The sequence below is a fragment of the Schistocerca serialis genome, chromosome 1 (genome assembly GCF_023864345.2).
Source record: "Schistocerca serialis cubense isolate TAMUIC-IGC-003099 chromosome 1, iqSchSeri2.2, whole genome shotgun sequence".
NCBI classification, from domain to species: domain Eukaryota; kingdom Metazoa; phylum Arthropoda; class Insecta; order Orthoptera; family Acrididae; genus Schistocerca; species Schistocerca serialis.
Genome location: NC_064638.1, coordinates 609685070 through 609703514, shown reverse-complemented (window position 1 = coordinate 609703514; position 18445 = coordinate 609685070). Strand labels below are relative to the sequence as shown.

Genomic DNA, 18445 nt, shown 5'->3' with positions numbered 1-18445 from the left:
TAAAGCGAAAGCAGTTTTCTCACGTAAGTTTACTGCGAGAGCTGCAGGGCGAACTTAACGACTGGCGAAATTATTTGCGGATGGATGTCGATACTTATAATTATCTCTTAAAGCTTGTAACCTCTCATATTATGAGAAAAAATGCTTGTATGAGAAGGGCAATTTATCCTCTTGAACGGCTGGCGGTAACATTAATATTCCTAGCAACAGGAAGGAGCTACACGGATTTGGAATTTTCAACTGCAATATCGAAACAAGCGTTGAGTGAAATAATACCCAACACATGTGAAGCTAATTACGCTGCCCTGAAGGATGAGTTCATGAAGGCAAGTCAAGTAAATTAAGTCTGTAAAGTTACAGATAATATTTTTGGTGTTGTAGACGTGTTTGAAACACAGTAGGCCTATATTATTAGAGATTATATACCTACATGGCCAATGAGCTATGGTTTACTTTGTTTCTGAGTAGGCATTTTCAGTTCGCTACTGTGTAGAAGCAACCTGTTACAAACTTTTGATCCAGGCTACAAAACAGTTCGCAACGAATTTACTTTTTCATTACTGTTTCTTTGTTTGCCGAGGCGTCAACTGCCCGCAATTTTTCAATGCTGCTGTCTTTTTGTCTCGGTTACTATATTCTTTACTTTCAATCTTCCACAAACATGGGTGGTTTCTATATATTTCAATGAATTCACTTACAAACTCTCGAGAACACTGAGAGTATCAGCCATTTTAATGCCCTGTGCGCACAAACACTAGACTGAGCAAACAGCTGTTTCGCGCCAGATTTGCGGCGATCTCCTGTCCACACGCTCCAACTTGTCTGCGCAGATGTGGTTTGAACCCACAGATTTGAGAGGTTTCGCTCAAACCTCCAACTCCAACTTCCAGGTTTGCACACACATCAGGTTGGTGCAAATCTTCTGTCCACACACAACGATCTGTCTGCGCAGAAGTGATCTGCGCAGACATTTGCGCAGACATTTGCGCAGATCGTTGCGTGTGGACGGGCCTTAATACTTGGTCCATAGATCATGATTATGACACTTCATAATGACGTAGAACGTGTCAGTTTAACAACAGGGCCATGGCATGCCATAATTCAAGGTTTTTTAATAAGTTTCAAGATGACTGATTTGTATCTAAAAATTCATCTATTGGGTAGAAGGAGTTGTTATTCGGAAATTATTTTAATTTGTTTTTAAATGTTCGTTAGTATCTGTCAGACTTTGCTGCTATTTGATTAGTGACCAAACATTTTTGTGGCAGCATAATTCGCCCCTTTCTGTGCAAAAGTAAGATTTAAGCCAAAATACTTACAATCAGACTTTCACCTAGTGTTGCATATCGCTATTGCTTTTCAGTTGGGATGGGTTATTAACAACAAATTTCATAACTGAATATATATATTCACCCTAGTTCCTTAAATAAATGTCTGCAAGAGCTCAAGCTATTATTCTGATTACATACTTTTGTGCAATGAATACCTTTTTCTTAATGATGAATTACCCCAAAATGTCGTACAAAAGCAGAGAATGAAAATAAGCATTGTAAGCTAATTTGCTTACATGTTTATCACCAAAATTTGCAATAATCCTAATGGCATAAATAGCAGGACTCAAAGATTTCAACAGATCATCAATCCGTTTCTTCCAGTTCAATCTCTCAGAAATGGTTAAACCCAAAAAGTTGGAATATGCTGCCTCAGTTACAGACTTCTGTTCACTCTGTATTTACTATTTGTGTTGTGCTATTTACTGTACAGAACTGTATATATTGTGTTATGAGAGTCAATTTGCAGAGAACCACTTAATAAATTTCTGAAATACATTGTTTTCAATTTCCTCAGATAATTCTTTTTTTTTTTTTGGTTGTGATTACATTACTTTTATTATTGGTAAAAGTAACTAGTTTTGCATCTTCATGAATATAGGGTGGCAATTCATTAATATATATTCAGAACAATTTGGGACCCAAGACTGAATTCTGTATGACATCATTCTTGATACCTCCCTAGTTAGAGCACTCTGCTGATTTTTGCAGACTTTCTGTACTGTTAATTTCAACCTTCTGCATGCTTCCAATTAAATATAATTAAATCATTTGGCACTGCTCCACTCATGCCACAATACCTAAACTTATCTAGAAAAATTCCATGATTCACACAATCAAAAGCCTTTCAGAAATCACAGGAAATCCCTACTGGTGTAGTTCGGTTATTCAGAGTATTTACTGTTTTATCAGTGAAAGCATATAATGCATTTTCTGTTGAAAATACTTTCTGAAAACCAAATTGGCATTCTAGTAGTACTTAATTTTTACAAATATGTGAATGCATTACTTTTTCAATAATTTTGGACAAAGCTGTGGCATTGGATGGTAGTTGTTGACATCAAACCTACCCCCCTCTTTATTATGGAATGGTTTAACAATAGTACATTTCAATCTATCAGGAAAAATACCCTGTTTCAGTGAGCTATTACATATGTGTCTGTGAATCCTACATATCTGTTGGGAACAAGGTTTTATTACTTTGTTGGAGATGCCATCAGTTCAATTCATTCTTTTACTATTGAGTGAGTTTATTATTTTCCTAACTTCAGAAAGAGAGGTGGTAGAATTTCAGTTTTATCAAATTGCAGGGATTCGCCTCTTCCATATGTACATTTGACTTTTGCAATGAACACCTGGATCCAATTTTCTCTACAACACTTAAAAAATGATTATTAAAAATATTTTCAACATCTGACTCTGTTAATAAAATTTTCATTCAGTTTGATGGTAATACAGTCTTCCTGTGCTCTTTGATGCTCTGTTTCCCTTTCAACAATATTCACAATTGTCTTAATTTTATTATCAGGGTTGCTAACCTCAGATGTAAAAACGTACTCCTGGATTTTTTAATAACTTTTCCTAATATAATACAGTAGTTTTTATAATATTTGGCTGTTTCTGTGTCATTGCTCTTTCTTGCTGTTAGATGCATTTCATTTTCTGATAGCTAGACATTTTTATCTCTTTAGTAATAGTACAGTAGTTTTTATAATATTTGACTGTTTCTTTGTCATCACTCTTTTTTGCTGTTAGATATCATTTTCTGGTTGCAAGATATTTATTCCTTTAGTAAGCCATGGTTTTTACATGGTTTCTTACAATTACATTTCTTAAAAAATTATTTACAAAAATACTCATATAAGTATCATGTAATAATATAATATTTTAATTATGTAAGGTAACTGCTGCAATCTACATTTGCAATCGTTAAATCATTACTTGAACCCTCCCCTTTGGAGCAATGTTTTGCATTACTGTGTGGAGCCGTCATGTACTGTAATTAGCAGTGCATCATGGTCAGAAAATCCATTCTTAACAGTGCTAATGTGTATTTGACTAAATTCATCTTGGACTATGAAAATATTTTCTATTGGTGTGCTACTTTCCTGTATTACCTGAGTATGAAAATCAATAACTGATGTCAAATTGAAAGGATTTACTAATACTTCAAGCTCATTCTTCCTATCAGACTCTACACTGAAATCCCCACAAATTATAATTTGTTTCCCTCTGTCTGAAACAGTTCAGAATTTCCCTATGGGCATGGATACATAATTACAAGTATAAAATTACCAGTATGTAGTTTAAGCTTTCATGCTTCTATATGTTTCTCTACCAATTTTTATTTTAATTTTTCACACTACGATAAGTTTTAATATACATGGCAACTCTCCTTTCTCCATTTTGTCTCTGCTTACATGTGCTGAAAGCTCACACCCACTTATATTTACCTTTTCCATATCTGTGACTATATGATGTTCAGACAGACATTGTACACCTAGTGCATTCTCTGTTTCTTATCTTCTAAACAAACAAGAAATTCATCCATTTGTTTTTTAATCACTTAATATGCTGATGCAATACACTAATATTATTTTTCATTGTACTTTTGTAAGACTCTTCTGATATTTTAAGATCTTTAATACCTTCCAGTTTGAGCTTCTCATTGTGCTTGATTCTTTTCACTGTTGTATAACTGAAAATATAATGAGTTTTTTATTTTGTTTATTTTATTAACTGCACATTTCTACTACTGGGCTTACCTAAAAGTAAACTACTGTTCAATGTACAGTCAAAGTTAGAAATATACAATGAGCAGTGGTAAGAGAAAAGACCACACAGGAAAGTAATGAGCAGTTCCCATGAAGCAGCTCATAATAGTACATGAGAAAAATGAGCTTTATGATTTTCTTGCTGTAAACAATAAAAGATCACTAACCTGTAAAAAAAATACTGTATGTCAATGAAGCAAAGCTACATCACCCCCTAGAATTAGTTTTTCTTCAGAGGTTATCCTTTTCCCTTAAGAAATTGAAAATGACTTGCTACACATTTGTGAATTTCTTTGCTAATGTATGTAATACCTCTCATTCGACTCTAAGTAAATAAAATGGAGCAAAAAATTGTATTCCTTTGCATCTTATAGTTCAATATCACAGATCGACCAAGAACAGTTTGTCTTCTCGATATTGGTCACAGTTACTGTAATACTTAATGTCCTAGTACTCTGCAGCATAAAATTACAAGGGTCTGCAGTGAAAAATGTAATGCCCAGCTACTTTACATTTGGTTCATTTTAGGCAATACATTGCTGTGTACTAAATGTCGTTAATATATCCAAATGCTTTTTGAAGTTAGGAAGAAAACCACATCTCACTACAGTATGGAGAAAATAGAAGTTAAATTGCTTTATTTGTACACACTGTCTCTTGGCGCCACATGCAATCAGGCTTGCAGCTAAGATGCTGATAGTTTGTGCAAGTAGATGCTCGTTTCTCAAATTTGTGATGCAGTGTATATTTGTATTTACTCCTGGTAGAAAATAATGAAGAAGACATCCACTGAAGATGCTTCATAAGTAAAAGAAGCAAAACATGAATGGCAATAAACAAACTGCCTTCAATTAGTTGCCTAGACAGAACATACCTTTGTGAGTTTTGAAGCAACTAAGGAACGACAGAGTAGAGAAAAATGCTAAAATATTTGTATAAATTAAATTTTAATGCAGCCCACTCTCTTAATTTAAAGTAATACCTATGTTAATTCTAAATAAATTCACTGAATGTGAATATCTTGGCGCCAGGTTTGTTAATTATAGATATACTACCTATTAGTGATATAAAAATCTGTGACAGACAGAGACTCAAAGCCAGAGTTCCCTCTTGTCAAAGCAGTTGCCCTAACCACTTTAGATATCCATACTCGACAATTTATTCTGAATTAACTTCAGGTGGCTGTCAATAACCAATAATGACTGTTCATTCAAACAAAAATGTAAATAATACCTATGTGTTACTTTCAGGCTGAAAACATTAATGAAAATTCCGGCACTATATGAACACCAAAACTCCTGCAGTGAGCCCCATAACAGCTGTTTCTGTTAGAAGTGTAGTTGGTTTATCAGCTCAAAGTATCAAAAAAGAAAAATTGAGAGGTAATTAAAGTAAGTAAGAATTAAATTTCTGCAAGGAAAGAACCAATATTTATAAAACAAAGTAGCATTATTGTCATCTGAAGCTAAAAGCAGTGGCAGTTCACAGCTTTCACATGTGAACAGTAATGAATTTAAAACCTTATGTGACTTGTTTTTAAGTAGGTGTTTATCACAACTTCTTTCGTTAGCGTTTCATTTTGTAAAAGTTGTCATTTCATCAGATTAGTTCTGTTTTGTAAGATATCCATTTTGAGCCACAGTAGTAAGCAGTTATCATTTCACATTTACTCAATTTCAGTATGCCATCAAGCATAAAGGTTTACTTCCTACAAGTCAAAGGAGCTTCGTTCTGCTTTTCTTTCTGTACTACATCTATTCTGTGGCTATGACATGTCACTTAACAACTACAGTGTCAGCTCGGGAAAACAGAAGGTGATCAAACACACTGAGATTTACCACTACTTCACTGAGCTCAATATACTTATCAAGCACTTCTCGAACAGTGAACTAGTGCAACAATCTACGAAAATCTATAGGGTAAAAAAATGCAGCCTTTTGACAACCGTCCACAGCTCGTGGTCGTGTGGTAGCATTCTCGCTTACCGCGCCCGGGTTCACGGGTTCGATTCCTGGCGGGGTCAGGGATTTTCTCTGCCTCATGATGACTGGGTGTTGTGTGATGTCCTTAGGTTAGTTAGGTTTAAGTAGTTCTAAGTTTTAGGGGACTGATGACCATAGATGTTAAGTCCCATAGTGCTCAGAGCCATTTGAACTTTTTTTTTTTTTTTTGACAGCTGAAACTATGCTGGCACTCCAATCAACTAGCATGTAATAATAGTATGATATCAACTGAGAAATTGTGGTTTTTATGCTGTTACTTCCATATTTCCCAGCGCAGTAGAAACAACAGGTAAACCTGCTCCAGGAAAAGCATGATGATCTTTTTCCTTGACTACAAGCGCCTCTGCTCATTGAGTTTCTGAAAAACAGCGCCACAATTAATGCAGAACGCTAGGTGGGCACATGGCAAAAATTAAAGTGAACCAACAAGTCGAACACTTAGGAATGTTGACAGTTATCTCGTTCTGTTGCGGGATAATGCCTGCCCACTTGTTGCCAAGGTTGTTTCGCCTGCACTGCAGAATTTTCGCCAGGACCCCTTACACATCCTCCATACAGTGAAGATCTCTTCCAGTGCGATTTCCATATTTTTGGAGAGCTGAAGGAAGACATTCATGGCTTTCAATTTATTTGGGCAAAGGGGTGAACACCTGGTTAAAATTGTGGTTCCATAGCAAACCACAAACATTTTTCCATAAAGATAATGACCATCTGCTCTCAAAGTGCGATAAATATATTAACAGTTATGGTGATTACTTTTGAAATAGTAAGCAGTTTAATCACTGTCTTCCATCTGCCTCGTTTTCATTTAACTGTCTCTTATATTTGTTATTTTCCAACATTAAAAATATAAATACAGTTAACTGAACCTTCGATTCTGTTTTGGCGACTTACAAACAGTCACCTCCCAGTGCAAACTAGGCTTTGGGGTACGCTACAGATCAGTATGCCATCTCAATTAGGTTTTCATTTTCACATTCACTGACTTCCTAACACACAACTAACTTGTTTTTTGATCAGACGGAAATCGTAAAATCAAAGAAACTTATTCCTGACAGAGGACACTCTTATATATAAATAACATCGAATATTGCAGAACAAACATGTATTACGTTAATAAGGAAGTCCAAGAATTTCTTACAAATGAGGAGATGAAAAAAATCTAGTAGCATGTATTGTCATGATCAGTCTCTAATAGCCTGTCCACATGCAAAGATCTGTCTGCACAAATATTTGCACACGTCACTTCTGTGCAGACCGATCATTGCATGTGAACAGGAGATTTGCGCAGATACAAAATGTGTCCAATCCTGGGAGTTGGAGTTAGAGGTTTGAGCAAAATTGCTCAAAGCTGTGGGCACCAACCACATCTGCACAGCAAACTGTAGTGTACAAATAGGATATCGCCGTAAATCCGGATTGCAAAATGAGTTTTAGCCAGCTGTTTCATCTGTCTAGTGTTTCACATCTGCAGGTGCATAGTGCATTTTAAAATGGGGGTATATTCTATCTGCAAGCTCATGTGTGAGCGAAAAAGTCCCCACTCTGCCTTCTATTGGTTGTTTCACAAAGTTGTACCTGCCCTCCCATGGTACATCGGCTTTAAATCTGTGGCAACGAAGTGTACAGATACACATACATTTGAGGAACATTTCCTTTAATATAAAGTGCACCACACAGAATATAAAAGATGATTACATGCTTTTGAAACACAATGTTAGAGAGTCAATTATATTGATATAAGTAGGAAGTCAGGATGTATATATCTACAACAAATAGAGAACTAAATGCCTGTTCATTAGAATGTATCTTTATCTAGTATTTCCTAAAACAGTGGTTATATTCCAACAGAATTTTGAAAACCATATAGTTAAATTATTCTGTTGAATTTAAAGCTTATTCTTGCTACAAAGAGGTAGAAGGTTTCTTTGAATGGCTTCACTGAGATGCAACAATTCTTGCTAAACGAAGAATGTTTAAAAACTAAGGAGGAATTTGTAATTTTGCGTGTTGTACTAGTCCGATTCACACCACTTTTTTGTCATGGTGTTAACCACACCTAAAAAGTATCCGTATACCTTTAGATATATAGGCTATTTAGTAAGTTATCAGGTGTCAAAAAGGTTACAGGTGTTTTGGAAGTATCAGGGATTATTTATTTTGTATAAAAATGGCTTAGAGACTTTATATTAAATTCTGTTATAAGAATGGGATAAAGACATCAGAAATTTATAAGTGTTGAACATTGCTTTTGGTGATCCTGCTATGAGTAAAATAAGGCTTTACAAGTAGTATAAGCGTTTCAAAGATGGCTGTGAGGACACTGAAGAAGCCAAGGGTCCTGATTCGCCAGCACATCAACTGACCGAAAAAGTGAAACAAATGACTGTGAACGATAGCCAAATCGCAAGCAGAGATGTCAGTGATGAGGGTGGCATATCAGTTGGCACATGCAATGGAATTGTTTCAGGTGAATCTGTTACAAAGTTGTTAAATTGAATAAAAATAGTGGCGAATGCATATTGCTTGGGATTATTTGATGAAGTTAATAGCGATAAAGAACTATTGAAGGGAATCATAATATGTGACGAAACATAAGTAGCGGGCATAACATTGAATCTGAGGCTCAGTCGTCCCAGAGGAAGCAAACTGGATCGCCAATCCAAAAAAAAAGCTCGACAAGTGCAACCATGAAACGAACAATAAGGAGTACTACTTACAAGTTCGACATCTTGTGCACAAAACCATCTGTTAAGAAAAGTCTGGATATGTGGCGGAGAAATTCGTGGTTCTTGCACCATAATATTGCATTTCATCACATTTCGTTGCATATTCGTGAATTTTTGCCCAAAGACAATATTGTAATGATGCCCTAGCTCCCATATTCGGACCAAGCAGGGTAACACAGTGATGAGGACACAGGACTTGCACTCGGGACGACGACGGTTCAAATCCGCATCCGATCATCCCGATTTAGGTTTTCCGTGATTTCCCTAAATCGCTTAAGGCAAATTCCGGGATGGTTCCTTCGGAAGGGCACGGTCGCTTTTCTTCGCCATCCTTACCTAATCTGAGCCTGTGCTGTGTCACTAATGACCTCATTATCGATGGAATGTTAAAACACTAATCTCTTCCTTGAATATTCGGTTTATATCACTTTTATTTGTTCCCAAAAATAAAGAAAACTGTAAATGGCAGTCTTTTACAGCATAAATGAGATTAAATGCACATCATTGAGAGGACTAAAGCTGTCCCAACGACTGAGTTCCAGAAATGTTACGGAATTTGGAAAAAGCTCTGGCATAAGTGAATGGTGAATATTTTGAAGGGAATAACATTGATTCAGACTAATGAATAAAGCCAGCATTAGATTGAATATTCACTACGATAATCCTATTGCTTCCACTAACACTGTCCATGATATCATCAATGCCAGGAGCCAAACAACATTTTCTAAAGATAATATTGTTATCCATCCAAGTTTCGTCGATATAAAAGAAGTTTCTGCTCTTTTAATTTCCTTACTTATATCAGGTATCTGAATAGCCAGTCAATTACATCAGTTATTTCTACCAGAATCTTTCCTTTAGTTGCAGATTTCTTTGTGAGAAATCCCATTTTACGCAGTGTCTTGTGCGAAACAACTTTCTACAATGGAAAATGGATTTTTTGTTTTATTGGAATAAGTAATTTGTGTAATGTTGGCGCTATTGATTTACTTATTTATTTGAGTGATATAAAAGCCCTCCATCGTTTCCTGAATTACGGATATTTTATAGCTGCCTTTAACGATGGGCTTCCTCCTAAAAGTGTTAGTGCTCATTCTAGGCGATCCGAGTAAACCATGTGGTTTATTTTCATCTTCTTTCTGATACATCCTTTCGTGACTTTTGTATAAAATTCAGGCCTTTGGTTGGGACTCGCAACGTTAACCAACACCTCTTTTTGATTCAATTCTTCAATACATGCTGTAATTACATTGACGAATGAATGCTCTCTACTTCGAAAATACCTCTATTTGTATTATGCACAGTTTCTCAGTATCTATGTGCATATCCATCGCTTCTGAATAACTAAGAGTATCACAAAATATTCAAACTGAACTGACTTACTCTATTAACAAAAATTGCACAAATCAACGTAAATTACTGCAAACTGAACAACACTTTCAGACAGGAAACAGGCAACTGATTTTGGGTATGCCATTAGTGCAGACGGAGGGTCCCTCCTGGTAGCGCCACTTCCCTACCAAAACCGCTATTTACTCATGAGTTTGCTGACAAACTATTCTCAGGAATTCCAATGACGATGGATGATCTGAAACACAGCTTTAGATTCATCTTATAGTTAATACTAACTATTGCTTGTCTTTTGGAACTGTGTTCGCTTATCTGTAAGATAAAAAGCATATACATAATAATTGAGGGAAATGGCTGCAGATATTGACTCAAAGTTTTACTCAAGCCCTCTTGTGTATGTTACCGATAGAAAACGTTTCATCAAACTAATGTGTCATTAGTACATGGATAACTGAACCGAAATTCTAGTTCTGCTTGCTTTGTAGTTAGCAATCTGTCTCATTATGTTGACCCAGTAAAGGGATTGATAGAGTATTTTCACTCACCTCCGTCCTACAGCATAATTGTACATGACAGTGTAGCAGACAAAAGGAGGCCCTATTTATTATAAAGAAAAGTGCATCCAGAATCTTGTGTTAAGCTGATAATGAAAGATCTTGCAGAATTGTTTTTGGGGATATAGGTATTCTACACTTTCTTTATTTCCTAAAATAATATATCGTTCATTACAAGAGTGATTTAGATGTGAACTACAAAATTCAATACCACAATACTAGAAGTAAAACTTTCGAGATAGACTATGAGTTCCTGTCTCTCATGAGATCAGAATGTAGATTTATATTCTGGTTGAATGTCTACAATAGGTTGTTGGTAGACTTCAGACAGCGAATTAAAATCCCGACACAGAAATGAACTAAACTATTTTTACTTACATCTTCTAAGAACAGATTAGATTGCAAACATGTCTAAAACTGTTAAGATATTATCTATAATTTGTCAGAATTGGTATACTACAGAATTGAGATACCAGTACTTTATTCATCATTATTAAATCTTGCTTCAGGACTTTGTAAATAACATCCCATGGTGTTTCAAAACTGTAATAGAGAATTCTAGCTTCTTGTAGCATCCTCCTTTTACCAGTAATATTAATATCAGCATCAGCTGCTCATGAGCAGTAATTGCTCTCCTCATACAAGTATTTTTCTATATTATACAAGGGGTTATGAGTGTTAAAATATAGTTGAATTTTTCCATACACATCCACAAATAATTACGCAACAGCTTAGTCACTTTCCACTGAAATGTCTTTTCTAGACCGACAGGTGGCTGTCAGCAGAAACATGGAGTTTGTAACATGTGAACCCAAAACATTTGCAGTGATTTATTCCATGTCCCACCATTTGGGCAGATGTCTGTCAGGCAGATCGATGTGTGTGGTCCAGCCTTAACCCTTTCAGGATGCAAGGTCCGTATACATGGCCTGATGCGGCAGTTACTATGGGACACAAGGCCGTATACGTGGCCTGATTGTTGTGTCACACCCCCAGCACTGTATCTAGGGACTGGCTTGGATGATCTATACAGGACAGGGCGCATCCTGACAAAAGGGTAATTGTTCTGGCTAATTTCAGACGGGGGTCGTCACCACTTTCTTGTTATATGTCATAATAGCAAAGAAAAGAGGAGAGACACCAAAGAGTCATTTGCAGTTTCGGAAGAGTCTCGTGAAGGTGCTCGTGGGCGACGTCAGGGCTCAATTAACCCATCAAGAAAGAGGCCACGTTCTGAGCATGGTGACCAAACAGGATGGACAGCCTGTACCATGCTATCACGATAATAGACATCGGAAAACATGGTGACTGTGTCGTTTGCAGTGATCGCTCCAACCAAGGAGGACGAAAACGATTCCCCTTTTTTTGCAAAACTTGTCTGTCCAACCCTTCCCTTCATGTGCCTGAGTGCTTCAACAGGTATCACAAACTAGCAAAGTACCAAAAGGACTTGTAAAATCGATATGCCAAAGCTGTAAAGTTTGTTCTAAGCCAATTTTATGAAATTTTATAGTTTATTGACATAAATTAAATTTTTCATCCTTCAAAATGGACTTTTTATTTTTCTTCCCATGCACGTCCCATAAGGGATAAAATTGTATTTTATATGTCATTTTAAAGATAAAACTTTAAAGAACAAGATACACCTATTTTTAATATGGCGAATTCAATGTCTCACCTCTCAACTAAAAAAGTAACAAAAAATCGTTTTTTAAATTTTTCTATTTTAACACCACCGCCAAGTCAAAAAGTGCGCGATATGGAATAATGAAATTATTACTGGCTAGTAAATAGCGTGTTTTAAGCTTCATTACAAAAAAATTTACACCAATAAGTCAAAAACTGTAGATTTTGTAAGCGATGAAAGAAATCTAAGGGATATGGAACCCGCACAGTGCCGCCGAATTGCTCCGCTTTGATGAAACGCGCTCCATCCCGAAAGTGTTAACCACAATACCACAGAAAAGACATGCAACTCTCAGCGATGTTGTAATTCAACTTAGGGTCTCCTGAAGGCTTTTATCCACTGATGCATTATTAACTGACATTTAATTATAGGAAATCATACTAAGGATTATGTGTTTATGATGAATCTCCAATATGCCATTGTCTTAAAATGGCATATTGTCATAATATGCAAGTTATAATATGAAAACAACGAAATACGACGAAATCAGTTGGGTTCACCAAGGTTGTCATTTCTGAGTAAGCTGAGCATGTCATGAATGTGATCTTTCTACAACTACATCTACATCCATACTCCGCAAGCCACCTGACGATGTGTGGCGGAGGGTACCCTGAGTTCCTCTATCGGTTCTCCCTTCTATTCCAGTCTCGTATTGTTCGTGGAAAGAAGGATTGTCGGTATGCCTCTGTGTGGGCTCTGATCTCTCTGATTTTACCCTCATGGTCCCTTCGCGAGATATATGTAGGAGGGAGCAATATACTGCTTGACCCCTCGGTGAAGGTATGTTCTCGAAACTTCAGCAAAAGCCCTTACCGAGGTACTGAGCGTCTCTCCTGCAGAGTCTTCCACTGGATTTTATCTACCATCTCCATAATGCTTTTGCGATTACTAAATGATCCTGTAATGAAGCGCGCTGCTCTACGTTGGATTTTCTCTATCTCTTCTATCAACCCTATCTGGTACGGATCCCACACTGCTGAGCAGTATTCAAGCAGTGGGTGAACAAGTGTACTGTAACCTACTTCCTTTGTTTTTGGATTGCATTTCCTTAGGATTCTTCCAATGAATCTCAGTCTGGCATCTGCTTTACCGACAATCAACTTTATATGGTCATTCTATTTTAAATCACTCCTAATGCATACTCCCATATAATTTATGGAATTAACTGCTTCCAGTTGCTGACCTGCTATACTGTAGTTAAATGTTAAGGGATCTTTCTTTCTATGTATTTGTCTCTTTCAAGAGACAGCTGCATTCCAAAAAGAAGTAGTGACCCATATTGGCTGGAATGGCTAACAAATCAGCGTCCATATTTGAGCACTACCTAACATTGGGAGATAGTACTGCAAGCGACTACACTCTCATAGCCTTGAAGATGAATTCATTTACTCAGAAACAGGTAATGAAGTGAGTTTGCAACACATATTGCTAAAAATGCAAACAAAATTGAAGAAAGAGAAAGATTGATCAAAATGGTCTAGACAGTTAGGACAAGGCAGTTTTTTACACATATATTTGTCGCACAACACACCTGACAACAGGTGTATTTCTTAGAGGATCTACTTGATAACATATACATAATTATCCTTTATAATACAAAAACAAAAATACACTGCCAGAAAAAAAATTAGTACACCCTTTTATCGATTTCCAATTCACTTTAGTCTGATTGTTGCAACATTGCATATGGATTAATTCATAGATCAATAGCACAAGCAGTTCTGAGATACTAAGTATCGACCCATGCTGCAACACCCATACTAGTACATGATGAAGCCTCCACAGGCAGTCATGCAGTCGCTGACTCTGGCATCTATTCGCTTGTAGAGATGGTGTATACTGTCCTCCAATACGTTATTCCATACCTGCTCGACCTGTTCACATAGTTGACAGTTGTTGGTAGACGAGCCACATAAGTCACTTCTCGACCCATCATACCTCACAACTCCAGAGAACATGATGGGCAGGGAAGTTGCTGTACATCTTGCAGGACATGTTGAGTGGCACGGAGAGTACGTGCGTGAGCATTATTATGTTGGAACATCGCATCATCTTACGATTGCAAAAACGGCAAAAGGATTGATCTAAAACATTCTGCATGTACTGAGCACTGGTTAGCTCCCCCTATAGAAACACCAAAGTGGAAGAAAGGTTCTAGTTTATCATAGCACAGACAGTAGGCCTGGATTGGGACCAATGTGTCTTGGATAAATGCACTCTACGAGACAGCACTCATCAGGTCTACGTCATTCATGCAAATGACCATTACTTGCATGCAGACAGAATCTGCTGTCATTGTTGAAGACCGCAGCATGCATCGTCCCCGTGATCCTCGGACAACACCAGTGGTGCTGAGGTGGGAGTGGAAGAAGCGCTAGAGGTGTGCATACCTATAGTCCCACTGCTAATGAGCAGTTCACAACAGTTCATGTTGACACACTTGGGCTTTCAAGGCCTCTTATCTGTACAATCTACCACTGCTGCCCTTACAATACGACGATATTGGCGGGCGTCTGTGCTGCATGGACGTCCAGAACCTCATCTATGCGTACGAGAATGTTTACATCACCTTTGACGTCGGCACTGTTTTACCACTGACGCAGCACATCCAAGTTGTATAGCAGTTCTGCGAAAGGACTGCCTCGCCACGTGGAATACCAGAATTTGATTCCTTTCAAACCCTCTCAGTTGGCTTTTGGAAGCACAAGTGTGTCTCTGTTGCATGGTTGTCTGCTTGCTTTGCCCATTTGCACCACACTGTGCCTTTTGGCTGTGAGTGTTCCCCATTACAAGGTAGACACAGATGGCGCACTGGTTGCTATGCTGCTAGGCTATCTGTTGGTTGATAATGTAGAAACCATTAGAAGTACACCTATTATCCCACAGATGGCATATGGTCTCATGAGATCAAAATCGATGTGTTCTATTTTTTTCCAGCACTGTATATGTAATTATCGTTTGATGCTCGAAACTCGTCTGGTAATATGGTAAAGTGCTTCTGTTAGTAAAGCAATTTCTCCACGTACATGGCTGGAAACGACGTCATGATTCCTGGCAATAGGAAGAAGCTACAAGGATCTAGAAATTTCTGCTGCAGTTTCGAAACAAGTATTGACTGAATTCACACGTAATACATGCTAAGCTATTAAGGCTGCCATTAAAGAGGATTTCATGAACGCAAGTAAAAGAGCGCAGTTTTGTAATATACCAGTTCTGATTAGTTAGCGACTATACTTTTACAGTTTTATATGTGTTTGAAACTCTGTATATTCTTAGAAATTGTAGGCATGGCCAATGAGCTGTAGTTTAGTTTGTTTCAAAGTTGGGACTTTTAATTCCCTACCTGAAGTCTACCAGCAATCTCTTACAGACTTTTGCACTAGAATATAAAACTTCATTCTTAACTCCAGATTTTGATTCATAATCCATTTCGAAAGTTCTAATTCGAATATTGTGGCAGTGAATTCTACAGTGCATTTTTAATTTACTCTTGTTGTGAGCCATACATTACTTTAGGAAATAAATAAAGCGTAAGAATACCTATGTCCCTGCAATATCTTCCATTATCAGCTTAACACAAGATTCTGAGTGCACTTTTCTTTAGAATAAATAGGGTTACTTTTTTTTGCTACAGAGTTGTGTGGGTTTATGGTGTAGGACAATACTGAGTGAACGTATGCTTGGAGTGCATTTACTAGATCAACATAGTGAGACATATTTATAACTGAAAAACAGGCAGTGCTAAAATTTTGGTTCAGTTATCCACAAGCTAATGAGTTCTCAGTTTAATGAAATGGTTTTTATCAGTAGCAACTACAATAGGGCTTGAGTAAAAGCTCTGTGGCAATATCTGCAGACATCTCCCTCAGTTATTACCTGTATGCTTTTTGTCTCACACATAAGTAAATACAGTTGCAAGTGACAAGTAATAGTTACTGTTATCTACAAGTTAAACCTTAAACTATGTTTCATATGATCAATCTTTGTTGGAATCATTCAGAAAGCAGAGAAGGTTAGAAGGCCACAAAGTTGGCTTATATATTTCGACGTCCCGAGTGCCAGATCGAATAGATTTCGCTACTTCGCTCATCTGTTTGTGGTAAACAGTCTGCAGCGAATTTATTTTCTGTTGTCATTTTCCTGTTTGCCATAGGTTCCACCACTTGTAAGTTCTCTATCTATGCTTGTAGCCAACTTCCCTCTTAGCTCAAATCCTGTATTCCTTGGTCTTAATTTTCGAAAAACATGTGTGACTGCTATATATTTAAATAAATTCAGCAATATATTTTTTTCGGCACTGATGTGTATCTGCCTTTTTAAAATTGACCATGTGCACACAGACGAGAAACACAAGACTGAACTAACAGCTGACACCAACATATTTCAAACATCAGATTTGTGGTGATGTCCTGACCACACATTATGCATGTCTTCACAGATGTCGTTGATGTTCACATCTTTGAGGGATTTGTTTCACACATACAATTCCAACTTCCATGTTTGTGCACATTTCACATCTGCACAACTCTCCTGACCACACGCAACAATCTGTCTATGTAGACGTGATGTAAAGAGACCTTTGTACAGGCACAGGCACCAACAAGCTACTCCTATATCAAATAACTGCATTGGGACTTCAGATGTAGTATGTAAACAACACTGTCCTTAATTCGTTTGTACTTTGCTTTTACAGCATTAGAGCTACATCTTTTAATGTAGAAATATATTATTTATAATAATAAATTCCATATCCAGTGTAAATGAAACAGCATAGTTCCGTCAAGGATATATATTCTAAGAAACAAAATAGAATTTTATTACATGCACGGTGGAATACCACAGAAATTAATTTTTTGCAAACATGTTTTAGATAAAATCAAATGGAATTGTATGTCTCAAAATAATGTGTTAGAAAGACTTGGCCAATATGTTACAAGTGAGAAAAGTTGAAAAAGATATAAATATTTCTGGAAAACAGTGTGGTAACCAAACAAATTCATAACATGGTAGCGAGTCTCTTAGGCGATTATTACAAATGAATGCTCTTTTAGCCTACAGTCTCTTACATTTTATTCTTTATGTAAATATATCTGTTGACATACAGATGACAATATATCTTTGTACATAGCAGATACTTCCATTTAAGATGTAGAAAATCATGTAAAATAACAGTAGTTGAGGCTCTTAACAAGTGGGTGAGTGGTAATAAATATAACTGATTTCCAGTAATATGTTGTACAATGTAACTCATACTGATAAAGTAATATATGGCATTAATATCAGGGTAGTTGAATAAACTCTACTTAATCTTTTTGTATCTTTATAAATGCTATTGTAAAGGATGGCACAGCATTACACTTTCATAAAAATAAAGCACTAATAACATATTGTTGAATCAGAGGAGATGTGCAACAATAATATATTATGACTAAAGTGATACGGGGATTATTTACCCATATGGTTCTTACCTGTTGTGTTGGGCACTGCTATGAATTTGTGTGTGGCAGGTCCAGTATAGATGAACACAGAGGCAGTTAGATGTATTGACACAATTCCTTCAAGACCATTCTGCAAATACAAATTAAATTAACTTATTTATCATAAACTTCGGTATCAAAATAGGCATTAGATATGGGCAAAAAAGTAAACTGTGTGTCTTTTTTCCAGCTGCACATGAGAATGAGACAAAAATAGTCGAAGATTTTCGCAGTGATAAAAGAACTGAACTGTGTGATTACTCGCTAATTTCCTATACCATCTGCAGAATCTTGAAGGATTATCTGAGTAAAAAAATCGATTGAAAGTTTCTACCAAGATTTTATTGCCTATATAGTAAAGACTACAGAATCCCTTCATGATGATATCAGACAGTACTGGCAGTACGTAAGTTATTTAGCCACAGATACTACTTATTCCAAGATATCTTGCTTTGTTCGATTTTTGACATATTCAGAGTACTATGAATTATTAGAATAAATTTATTTACCAACAATATATCCTGTAATGATATGTATAAT

At 36.6% G+C, this 18445-nt stretch overlaps 1 protein-coding gene across 2 annotated transcripts in view; it reads right to left on the bottom strand.

Annotated features, from left to right (window-relative positions):
• The window catches only part of LOC126477766 (pantothenate kinase 3), a 166714-nt gene that overhangs the window by 74129 nt on the left and 74140 nt on the right, over nt 1-18445 (bottom strand). For both annotated transcript variants that reach the window (XM_050103643.1, XM_050103649.1), the window contains exon 2: nt 17897-17996. The gene's annotated coding sequence lies outside the window, so the exon portion shown is untranslated. The remainder of the gene's footprint in view (nt 1-17896; nt 17997-18445) is intronic.